This window comes from Dasypus novemcinctus, chromosome 24 (assembly GCF_030445035.2).
Source record: "Dasypus novemcinctus isolate mDasNov1 chromosome 24, mDasNov1.1.hap2, whole genome shotgun sequence".
NCBI lineage: Eukaryota > Metazoa > Chordata > Mammalia > Cingulata > Dasypodidae > Dasypus > Dasypus novemcinctus.
In genome coordinates, this window is record NC_080696.1 from 53,991,774 (window position 1) to 54,004,282 (window position 12,509).

The 12,509-nt window shown below is 49.9% G+C and overlaps 1 long non-coding RNA gene across 1 annotated transcript; it reads right to left on the reverse strand.

The window, feature by feature from the left end:
- Positions 1-1,784: 1,784 nt before the first annotated feature.
- Positions 1,785-9,850, reverse strand: LOC139437508 (uncharacterized). The gene is made up of 3 exons (XR_011647352.1): positions 9,709-9,850; positions 6,208-7,952; positions 1,785-2,170 (listed from the first exon to the last, which is right to left on the reverse strand). It is a non-coding gene; the product is annotated as an uncharacterized lncRNA (long non-coding RNA).
- Positions 9,851-12,509: the final 2,659 nt, after the last annotated feature.

Consider the following 12,509-nt stretch of genomic DNA (forward strand, 5'->3'; position numbering starts at 1 on the left):
GTCCTCTTCCTTTGATTCAGGCTGCTGTGGACAAGGCCAACAGCTGCTGCTTAAATTTCTTAGAGACATGATGACCTCGCCTCTGGATCCTTCCATTCTCTTACCTGAAACAGCCCCGAGCCACCGTCTCTATGCTTTGGGACCCAGGACAGCTTTCCCAAATCCTTTAAAAGAATGAAATGACCAAATGTGGAACCGATGGTCCTGAAAATGCATCACAGAGTAGGAGGGTCACAGCCAGGAGTCCGTCTGTTACACCCAGAGGCCAGCCCCGAGGCTTGCACTCTTCTTGTTCACTGAAGCAATGACTCATTCGCAGCTTGTGGTCAACTCTGACACTCAGATCTCTCTCTGCTCATGTTGTGCCCAGCTGGTGACCTTTAATTAGGTGCTGTGAACTTCCTGTCTCTGCCCATGTTGCCATTCTCCCTATTTTTAGTGGATTATATTAACACTAAAGACAAAATAATAATAAGGATGATGATGATGATGATAATAATAATAATAATAGCAGGCAGCACATGTGTATTAAGTGTTTACATGCATTTAAAAATTTTTTTTCTCCAAAATCATCCTCTGAAATATGCAGTATTATTTTTTCCATTCTTTTGGACAGGAAAATTATGGCTTAGAAAAGTCAAATCACTTGCCCAGGATAACAGAACCAAGAGTAATTGGTGGAGCTGGAATATGACCATGCATGCCTTTGACCGTTGAGTCTGGTTCTAAAGCACAAAGCCCGTTGGATACATTAGGGTGGTTCTGTTGGTTAAACTACAGCAGATTAAACTATAATAGTATATGTTGTTTGTTTAAAAGACATCTGGAGATTGGAGATCCCAGGATATACTTGGAATTTCAAGACTGCCATAAAGGGTGTAGGCTCTGTACCCTGATACTCAGCCATCATCAGCAAATCAGCAACTCATCCGCAAGCGGGTCATCACATGTCACAAGATGGCTGCCACAGCTCACTCCACACTTCTTCATAGGAGAATGTCCAAAGCAGGAAGGGAAGGAAAGAGGCATCGGGTCTGTCTTCTTGTGTTTCTTTCTTATCAGAGAGTAAATTCTTTCCCAGAAGCCTCCAGCAGAGTTTCCCTGTGGCCAGATCTGGGTCACACGACCTCCACAGACCAATCACAGGGCAAGCAGAAGAGAATGGCCACGGCCGGCTTAGGTCACACACGTTTCATTCTCCAGGGCTGGGCACATGGCCGACTAACAAAGTCAGAGTTCTATCAGCAGGAAAGAAGGGAGGAGAGGCAGTTGGTTAGGCAAGGCCCCCGTGTCTGACACCCCAGCGTTTTTCAGTGTTGGCACAGGCACCACTGTACACCCCGGCGTTTTTCAATGTTAGCACAGGCACCACTGTACACCCCAGCGTTTTTCAATGTTAGCACAGGCACCACTGTACACCCCGGCGTTTTTCAGTGTTGGCACAGGCACCACTGTACACCCCAGCGTTTTTCAATGTTAGCACAGGCACCACTGTACACCCTGGCGTTTTTCAGTGTTGGCACAGGCACCACTGCACACCCCGGCGTTTTTCAATGTTAGCACAGGCACCACTGTACACCCCGGCGTTTTTCAGTGTTGGCACAGGCACCACTGTTGGTTTGCAATATTACTATAGGTGCTACATGGATGAAGCAATTTTTTTTTTTTTTGTCATTTTGCTTTGTTTTTGTATTAAGTATTTAAGTGCCTTTGAAAAAAACAAATACATAGCTAACTCATCAGACCCATGAATTCATGGATATTATTTCTCAGGATGAAACAACTGCTTTTAAGTTTTGGTTTTATTATTTTTTTTAATGTGTTAAAGAAAAATATTAAGTAAATAACAGTTCATTTGCTTCAAAGTTTGGCAATCGTGAGGGTAGGAAACGCTGTTCTATGTTATCCTGCTTGGCACTTTTTCCAATTTCTCAGAGGCATTCTGCATTCAATCTCCCTCTTGAGGAAAATAAACACCCACAAAGATTTTGCATCATCTGCAAATATGATTCAAATAAAGCCGAGAGCTCAAATATAATCCAGGATTTCTCAGCTGGGAAGAGCAGGCATCTTGACTCAGATTCTTTCCTGGTATTTCACCTCTGTCTTAGTGGTTTTATGGTTTTGTTGAGTCTGCCCCTCCTGCTGCAAGCTGCCACAAATCCTATTTCTGCGAGAACAAGATATAAATAATAAACAAAGTGAACTCTTGAGATTTCTTGTGCTTGTTGGGAATTTTCAAACTTTCCTAGGACATGAAATCTTTTCAGTTAGAAAGATTTGGGGGGGGTCCACCCATATGAACTAGTTAAATAAATTATGGCCCAGCTAGACAATGAGATATGATAGAGCCTTTGTTAAAAAGGAATGAGCTGAACAGTATGTACTGATACGAAAAGCTCTCTTAAGATCTATCATTGCGTGGAAAAAAACACACAACAAAGTGCAGAACAATATATACAGTATAAACCAGGGGTTGGCAAACTTTTTCTGTAAAGGGCTGGACAGTAAATATTTCAGGCTTGTGGGCCATACAGTTGCTATCCATTACAAAGCAATGGCAGCCTGAGACAGTAAACAAATGGGCGTGTCTGTATTCCATAAAACACTGCCATTTATATTTCCTATAATTTTTATATATCGCAAGTACTCTTCTGATTTTTTTTTTCAATCACTTAAAAATGTAAACACCGTTCTTACCTCGCAGACCATACAAAAGCAGGCACAAGGCAGATTTGTCCTGAGGGCTGTAGTTTGTCAACCCATGGTATAAACCATTGGTGGTGCAAATAAGAAATTACAGAGAAACATAACATACAGGGAAATATAGTACATACAAATGTGTACACACCCATATATGTATTACAGATATATGTACATATGTATATGTGTTGCATCTGTGTGTGTGTGTGGAGAGAGAGAGAATGAGAAAGAGATTTGTTTACAGCTCTAAGAGGACACACAGAAACTGGCAACAATGAGTGCTTCTGAGAAGGGAACCGGGAAATGTCACATGAGGATAAAAGGGAGACATATTTTCACACAGATTCTTTTACACTGTTTGAATTTTTCTCCGTGGGCTTGTGTTACTTTGAAAAGCAGAAAACATCTGCAAAAGCAACCAGTCTTCTCCTGCCGGTCAACAAAACGGGGATGTTCGAAAGAAGTACAGGAACCAAGCCCCGCAGGGGGCGCTGTTCGGAGGTGCCACTGAGTGGCCCCCTGGAGTCCAGCAGGGCACCCACGCCACGGCAGCCCTGTCGGCAATAAAATTAGCGCCAAGAATTTGTATGAAGTGAAATTAATAAGTAAATATTGAAGGAGTGGGGTTGGGGTGGAAGTTGTGGGAGGGGTCATAAAATCTCACAATTTCTGTTTTAGGCCTCCCGTTATCTGGGACACGGTAAAACCAATGTTCTGCCAATATTTACTTTTGATCTTTGCTCCGGAGTGGAGGACAGATGCCCAGGCTTGGCCGGAATATGAGGGTGGAATTGAGAGCAGTGAGAGGGAAAAGGAACTCTCCCCAAAGTAAGATCATCTCAAGAACTTGAACACGAAAATGCCCCTCGTTTCGCAGAAGCACTTCGAGGCGGCCTCCACTTGTGAAACACTCCATCCTGGGGCTCCCTCAGCTTTCCCAGAAGTTTAGGGTTCTACAAAACCCATTTGGAAGCCTGTGGCCCCAGGTAGCGATCACACACCACAACCTTCCTCCTAAGTAAGCCGCAGATATGGATTTTTATGGTTTGGCAGTGGTTTCAAAATCAGGACATTTCACATAAAAATTGAGAGTTCTGGAATCCTCTGAAGCACTGGGAGCTCTGGTCACCCTGGGCCCATGTTCCCACATGGAAGCTTTAGACTGGAGTTAAGTGGCATTTGCCCTCTTCAAATGGGGCAAGCATTGGCCAGTTTGCCACAGCCCACACTACTCCCTATTGTCCTCCCCTGGGACTGCTTCACTTACTTCTCTTCTTGTTTACAATTCCTTCACTCAATCAATATTTATCAAGCACTTACCATGTGCCAGGCATTGGGGTTATAGCTGTGAACAAGACAAACAAAAATTCCTCACTCATGGAACTTATGCTCCAATTGGGGAGACAGATAAGAAAAATAAAAATAAGAATGAGAAGAATGAAGAGGAAGAAGAGGAGAAGGAGGGAGAAGGAGAAGGAGAAGGAGAAGAGGGAGAAGAGGGAGAAGAGGGAGAAGAAGGAAAAAAGGAAGAAACACATAGAATGCCAGATGGTGATAAGTGCTATGGAGGGAAAAAAGCACTGAGAATGGAGAGGGTGGTCAGGACAGGCCTTGCTGAAGACGTGACGTTTGAGCAAGGACCTGAAGCAGGTGAGAAGGCAAGCCTTGAGATGTCCGCAGAGGGAAGGCAAGTGCAAAGGCCCTGAGGCAGGGCTGTTCCTTGCGTTTCTGAGGATCAGTGAGGAGGGCACTGTGGCTGGAGAAGAGTAGGTGAGGAAGATGTGATCAGAGGAGTCCCAGGGGTATAAATCTCGTAGGGCCTCACAGGATCTTTGTCTTTTGCCTTGAGTGAGGTGGGAGCCATGGAGGGTTCTGAAGAGAGGAGAGACATGGTCTGATAGGATCCCTCTGGCTGCCAGTGGGGAATGGACTGTGTGACTGTGTGAGTGTGTGTGTGAGAGAGAGAGAGAGAGAGAGCGAGCAGGGGCGGGATAACAAGGGTGGAAGACAGGGCGGAGACTACTGCAATCGTCCAGGCACAGAACGATGGTGGCCGCGGCGTGCGAAGCAGGGGCTGGATTCTGGGCCTTCTTCCTGGGGCTTCCCACCTGGCACCGCCTGTTGCTTGAGAGAAACTCTGTGAAAGAAGCCGCCTGACAGGCCTGTCCCCCTTTATCTCAGTCTCGGTGGCTTTATTATTTTTCCGTGCCTGCACCTCTGGTGGACGGCTGCTGGTCGAATTCCAGAAACAAAGAGTCCTCGCCACCGGAAGTCCTCGCCACCCAAATCCATTGTTCAGTCCACAAAATTACCCCGGCCCAGGGTGCTGTGTGCCACCCCCGTCTCGACCCACCTCGGTCTCCTCCACCTGTGAGAGGGGGCCACTCCCGGGGCAACCACGGCGGGTTCAGACGTCACCGGGGCCAAGAGAGCGGGGCCGGGAGCCCGGGCCCTGCGCCCACCCTCGCCGCCCACCCCCTGCTTCCCACTGGCGCCCTCAGGCTCCCAGGTCAGGCCCTGTCGGGGCCCCCCACGGCTCCACGTCACGCAGAGCAAAAGCTAAGGCCTCGCGGCCCTGCGACCTCCTCTCCCCCAACCCCGTCAACCCCCCTGCTCCGGCCGCATCGTCCTGGCCCGACCAGCCCTGAGACCCTCGAGGGGCTTTGCACTGGCCCCGCCCTCTGCCCGGAAGCCTGAGCGCCCAGATACGCCCCCAGCTTCCTCCCAGGCTTCCTCGCGTCGGACCACCCTGCCCAAAGAGCCCACGGCCCCGGGGGTCCCGGCCCGGCCCCTGCTGGACCGTCTCTACAGCCCACCTCGACGCGGACGTCTACGTGTCTTTGTTAGTTTATTTCTTTACTGCTCTACCCCCAGAGTCTAGAACCATGCCTGGTCCGAGAGCAGGCCCTCCGTTAGATTTACTAAAAGAGAGGAAGGAAGAGGGACGGAGGGACAGGGCGAGGGAGCTGGGTCGTGGCTCTGCCACCCGCCACTGCCCACGGCGGGCCCTTCCCTAAGACGGACGTAACCACAGAACCCTCCGAGGTTTGCCAAGGGCGCGTAGAGGCTGTCGGTAAGGGTTAGGTGACCCTGTTGTCACGCGGCGGCCTAGCGGGTGAGAGCGCAGCCGCCCTCCCAGAGGCCAAGGGGAAGAGGGAAGCCGTTTGCTCGACGGTGGGACAAGCCGGTTTTGTCAGGATTCTCAGCATGAAGACGGAAGAGAATCCAAGAATCCCAGGTCGGTTCTTGGCCGCCTGGCCCCTGCTCACCTTCCCCGCTTCTCTCCCTTCTCTCCCGCGGCTAGGTGCACCACGATGGAGAGAAAGTTTTTCGTATTTTCCAGGGTCTTTTAGACGCCCTGTAAGGAAACCTATTTTCCTGACAAAAGCAGGATCGCTTTACATGTGTTGTTTTCTACCCAAACAGCATATTTTGAACTGCCTCCCCTAGAAGCTGTTTCCAGCCTTCTTCACAGGAAGGAAGCTTCCCGTGTCCACGTGATACCTCGGGCTCAACTGTGACACGGTCCACGTGTGCCGAAACGCGGTGCATCCCGTGGTCACGCTCCTGAGAGAGAGAAACCAGACAGGAAGGAGCACGCACTGTGTGGCTTCATCTGCAGAAAGTGCAAAACCAGGCGAAGTTAATCTGTGGGTTTAGAGGTCAGGAGAGTGGAAACCCTTGGGTGTAGGGGGGAGACTGGCCGGGAGGGGACTCGAGGGGGGCTTCTCGAGTATTGGAATGTTCTGTTTTGTCACTGGATGATAATTCACTGAGTTCTTCCAATGTGATGTACATGCTTTTCTGTGCAATTAAAAACACGCACCCCGGGAAGCAGACTTGGCCCAGTGGTTAGGGCGTCCATCTACCACATGGGAGGTCTGCGGTTCAAACCCCGGGCCTCCTTGACCCGTGTGGAGCTGGTCCATGCGCAGTGCTGATGCGCGCAAGGAATGCCCTGCCATGCAGGGGTGTCCCCGTGTAGGGGAGCCCCACGCACGAGGAGCATGCCCCATAAGGAGAGCCGCCCAGCATGAAAGAAAGTGCAGCCTGCCCAGGAATGGCACCACACACACGGAGAGCTGACACAACAAGATGATGCAACAAAAAGAAACACAGATTCCTGGTGCCGCTGATAAGGATAGAAGCAGTCACAGAAGAACACACAGCGAATGGACACAGCAGGCAACTGAGGGGGGTGGGGAAGGGAGAGAAATAAATAAAAAATAAATTTTCAGAAAAAAACAAAATACACACACAATGATTCTAAAACATGGGCTGCAAGGAAATGCATGTTTGTGTTTTACCACACATGGTCATATATGACGGTTTAGAGGACTAGGTATAGAGTTGGAAAACCCAGGCCTGGATCCTGACTCGGCCACTATCAAATGTGTGACTTGGGCAAGTTACTTAACCTCTTAGAACCTCAGTTTCTTCTTCTGGACTCCCTACCCAGCCACTCCTCATTAAGTGAGTCTCCTGGCGGAGCGCTCTAAGCTTCCCCACACTGGCGGTCATTCTGCTCCTCCCTCACACAGATTGGTGTAGCCTCAGGGCCTTTGTCCTCCCTGCTCCTACTGTCCAGAACTGTGTCTCCCTGACTTCCTGGGTGTCTCAGCTCAAATGTCACCTCTCAGAGATCCCCTCCCTGGTCACCGCCTGCCCCAGCCATCACCGGCCACGTGGCCTGCTCTCTTTTTCTTCCCCATTCCTCTCACTACCAGAAATTGTCATCATGTGGTTTTTCCCATGCTTGTTTTTTGTGCTGCTCTAGCTGTTTCCTTGTGATTTCTTTTCCGTCTCGTTCATCACTACATCCCCATCACCGAAAACAACAAATATTTATTGAATTAATGAATCAAGCAATCTATTCAGTGACTTGATTCTACTTTATAGAATCATGGGCACAGAAACCAGACACAAAGTACTGCATATTGTTTGACTCTATTTATCATCTGTGAGAAAGAACCATGGGGTCTTTGATGAGACGATGTTTTTGAAAGTGCATTTTAAGCAGTGAGGCTTATAAAGCACAAGGGAACTTGGAAAGCCTTGCTTGAATGCAGTCAACTCTTCTGAGAAGAATCCAGGCAGGCCAGAGCACTGCCTTGAGCTAGACCTTCATTCATTTAATGTGTGTCTAACGTCACCACACAGGGAAGTGGATGCGGCTCAAGCAGTTGAGCTCCTGTCTGCCATATGGGAAGTCCAGGGTTTGACACCTGGGGCCTCCTGGTGAAGGCAAGCTGGAGGGGAGAAGCAAATAAATAAATCTCTAATAAAAAATAAAGTCACCAGACATTTCGCAGCCATCTCCCCCCTCACCTTTTGCATCCTTAGCCATTTGCCTGGAATGAAATCTCTAGTATTCTTATTTGATTTATTGGTTTCTAGAGTATTACCCGTTTAATAGGTCTTTAAATTGTTCAAAATGTGCAAAGGGGTGTGTCAGGAGAAGTCAGTCTCCCGCCCGCTGCCCAGAGGCAGCCGATACCCCAGGTCCCTGGTAAACGCTTCCAGGAATTTTCATTGCACACACACACAGGTGGGACACAGCGCCCCACCTTTCCTGTTGACACCAAAAAGGAGGCGATTAGCCACGCTGTTTTCTACCTCGGCTTCTTCCCACAACCTGTCTTGGAGGTTTTCCCGTCTCGCTGCTTATTAAGCAGCCTTGTTCCTCGGAAGGACTGGATACGCCTTTTGCTTATCCGTTCCTCCGCCGCCAGCCATCTGGGAGGGTCCGGCCCCGCGCCGCGAGCAGGGCTGTGCGGGACACCCGCGCCCGGGCACCTGCCACCCGGGAGAACGCGGGGGTCCCGCGGGGTCCCCGGAAGGAACCTCGCCCTCGCCCTCGCCCTCGCCCCTCCCGGCCGCCCTCGTCCCCCCCCCCCCTGGCTGGGGTTTGTGCGCTGGCCTTTTAAAGACATTTTTTTCAAGATTGACTTTGGCCTCTCGGCCTGAACTCTGAAGTGTTTGAGCTGATAAGATAGCGGCCTGCCTGGGACGGGAGGAAACAGTTGCCCTGGAGGCCCGCGACCAAGCAGAGCCAGGGGGGCACGCGGCCCCCGCAGCCGCTCCCCACCTTCCGGGCAGTGGGGGGGCGCGTGAGGACAAGAGTGGCCGGGAGGTGGGGGGCGGCGGCCTGCGGGCGGCCCCCCGCGCCCCGTGACCTTCGCCAAGGCCTGGGAGGGCCCAGCGGGCGCGCGGCCCCTCTGAGCTTTATTTACCAGGGCCTCTGCTAACCAAACAGGACACCGCGGGCAAGTCGGAGCAAAGTCCTGGCAAACCCAAAGACCCAGAGCATGTCCCAGGAGAGGAGGCGTGGAAGGGCCTGCCTCCCGGGCCGAGGCGGCCGCCGCTGGCCGCGCCTTGACGCACCTGCCCGCGCCCGCGCGCTGCGGACCCCCTGCCGGGCCGTGCTGGACCCCCAGCCTCTTCCACCTCCAGAGCCCACCGCGGTCGAGAGGGCCAGAGAGGCTGGGCGCAGGCTACGCGGGCTCAGGGCGCGAGGTGCCGCCAGGGGCTGGGCAGGTTGGGCCCAGAGCAGGGCACTGCTGGTGCCAGTCCCCAGCTGAAAACCCGCCCTGGGCTCCCCAAGGCTTCCAGGCCCTTGAGCCCCTGCGTGACCGGCCCTGCCCGACTGTCCAACCTGAGCATCGTCAGCCGGTCAGTACTTTGCCCCTGCTCCTACCTCGGGACCATCCCTCTGCCTCTTGTTCAGCTCTCAGCTGCGATGATGCCTCCTCCTCCAGGAAGCCTGCCCTGATGCCCCTGGATGGGTCTAGAGCCTCCTCTGAGCTGTCACCCGCGTGGCCCTGTACATTTCCTGTCCCAGCTCTGATCATTCTGGGTTGGGGTCACCTGCTTGGCCCAGAGTGGCCAGAGCCCAGGCTCTGGAGCTGGCCCACCTGGATTCACAGGCCGGCTCTGGGTCTTAGTTGTGTGACCTCAGACTTCTGGGGTTCTTATCTGGGAAGTGGGAGTGATGGTGGGACCTACCTCCTGCCTGATTGTGAAGAAGTGATGTGATGCCAGTGCTTGGAGCAGCATCTGGCCCAGAGGGTGTGCCCAGTGAAGGCTGGCCGTCTCCCTCGTACACGATTAACTAAGTGATTAACTGAGCGTACCACAGGAGGCGCTCAGTTAATATTTGCTGGTTAAATGAATGTAGCCCTTCAAAAATGCCCAAGATCCAATTGATCTTTTGACAAGAGAGGCAAGTCCACGCAGTGGGAAAAGAATAGCCTCTTCAGCAAATGGTGCTGGGAAAACCTGATACCCAGATTTAGGAGAATGAAGGTGGACCCTCCCTCACACAATATACAAAAATTAACTCAAAACGCAGCAACAATCTAAATATAAGAACTAAAACCAGAAAACCAGAAAGCGTAGGAGGAAATCTTCAGGACCTAGTATTAGGCAATGGATTCTTAGAAATCCAGCTACAGCATGAGCAACCAAAGGAAAAACAGACATACTGGACTTCATCAAAACGTTAAAAAATTCGTGGATCAAAGGACATTATCAAGAAAGTGAACGGACAACCTACAGAATGAGATAAAATATCTGGAAATCGTATATCTGATAAGAGTTTACTATCCTGAGTATATAAAGAACAGCTACAGCTCAACAACAAAAAGATAAACAACCCAATTTAAAAAGGGGCAACAGCTCGAAAGAAAATGCAGCCTGCCCAGGAATGGCGCCGCCCACACGGAGAGCTGACACAGCAAGATGACGCAACAAAAAGAAATACAGATTCCTGTACCACTGACAACAACAGATGCAGACTAAGAAGAAGATGCAGCAAATAGACACAGAGAACAGACAACTGGGGCGGGGGAAGGAGCAGAGAGAAATAAATAAATAATTAATTAATTAAATATAAAAAGGAGCAAAAGGAAAGTGGATTTGGCTCAACTGATAGAGCATCTGCCTACCACATGGGAGGTCCAGGGTTCAAACGCAGGGCCTCCTGACCCGTGTGGTGAGCTGGCTCGTGCACAGTGCTAATGCACACAAGGAGTGCCGGGCCATGCATAGGGGAGCCCCATGCTCCAAGGAGTGCACCCCTCAAGGAGAGCCGCCCCGCGTGAAAAAAGTGCAGCCTGCCCAGGAGTGGCGCCGTACACTCGGAGAGCTGATGCAGCAAGAAGATGCAACAAAAAGGGACACAGATTCCTAGTGCTGCTGACAAGAATGCAAGCAGACAAAGAAGAACACACAGCGAATGGACACAAAGCGCAGACAGTGGGGGTGGGGGGGAAGGGGAGAGAAATAAACAAACAAACAAACAAAAAGGGGGGGGCAAAAGACTTAAATAGACATTTCCTCAAAGAAGATATACAAATGGCCAATAAGCACATGAAAAGATGTTCAACATCATTAGCCGTTAGGGAAATGCAAATCAAAACCATAATGAGATACCACCTCATACCCACTAAGATGGCTATTATTAAAAAAAAAAACAGAAAATAACAAATGATGGTGAGGCTGCAGAGAAATAGGAACATTGCTGGGTAAAAGTTCATTGCACTGTAAAATGGTGCAGCCACTGTGGAAAACAGTTTGAAGGTTCCTCAAAAAGTTAATCACAGAACTACCATATGACCCAGCAATTCCAAGTCTAGGCACACACCCGCAAGAATTAAAAGCAGCAACTCAAAAAGATACTTGTACACCAATATTATATTCATAGCAGCATTATTCCCAATAGCTAAAAGGTGGAAGCAACCTAAGTGTCCATCAACAGATGGACAAACAAACAAAATGGGATATAGACATACAATGGAATATTATTCGGCCATAAAAAGGAATGAAATTCTGATACAAGCTACAACATGGCTGAACCTCGAAGACATCATGTTGAGTAAAATAAGCCAGACACAAAAGGAAAAATATTGTACGACCTCACTGATACAAAATACCTAGAATAAGCAAATACAAGATAGAAAATAGATTACAGATTGGGGCTGGTGAGGGCTGAGGGGGATAGGGAGTTATTGCTTAATAGGTACAGGGTTTCTTTCGGGGTGATGAAAAAGTTTTGGTAATGGCTGATGGTAGCACAATCTTGTAAGTGTAATTATTATACAAAAGTGGTTAAAATGGAAATTTTCATGTTGTACATATGTTGCCACAATAAAATGCTTTTAAAACAATGTTCTTGAAGATTGTGGGGTGTGGCATGCTTGGGCTATAATGGAAAAGTTTTTCAAAATACGGCACTAAATAGTTGAGCAGTATGATTTACAGCTCTGCAAACACACACACACACACACCAACACCCTGGCTTAGGGAAAGGAAAAAAACAGAATGTTTAGTGTGGTTGCTTTAGAAGGATGAAACAAAGAATAATTTTTCTCCTTTCTTGTTTGATGTGTTTTTTCCTAATCTTCTTTAATAAGCATGGTTTCAATTTAAACGGGGAAAAAAACCACAACAAATCTGGAGAAAACGGCGCCCACAAGCCTTTTCTGTTCCTTACAGTTTTCCCACAAACTGGGGCAGGCAGCGGGGTGGGGTGGTCAGAGAAAGAGCTGCCCTTCAGAAATGAAGCAAGAGTGGAAATCCAGCGCGCCGCGGGCTGGCCGGGGTGTCCGCCCCACCAGGGGAAGTTGGGCTGAACAATGACAAAGCAGCACCTCTCCCACCTCCGCCACCCACACCAAGCCTCCCAGACCCCGGAACGAGCTAGCAGCCCTGCCTGAGGCCGAGCACCCCGTTTCCCTGCCGGCGAATCCTACCGTGATCACCCTGCGGTGTTGCCAAGAAAGGGCCCTGCTGAAGGCCCACGTTGG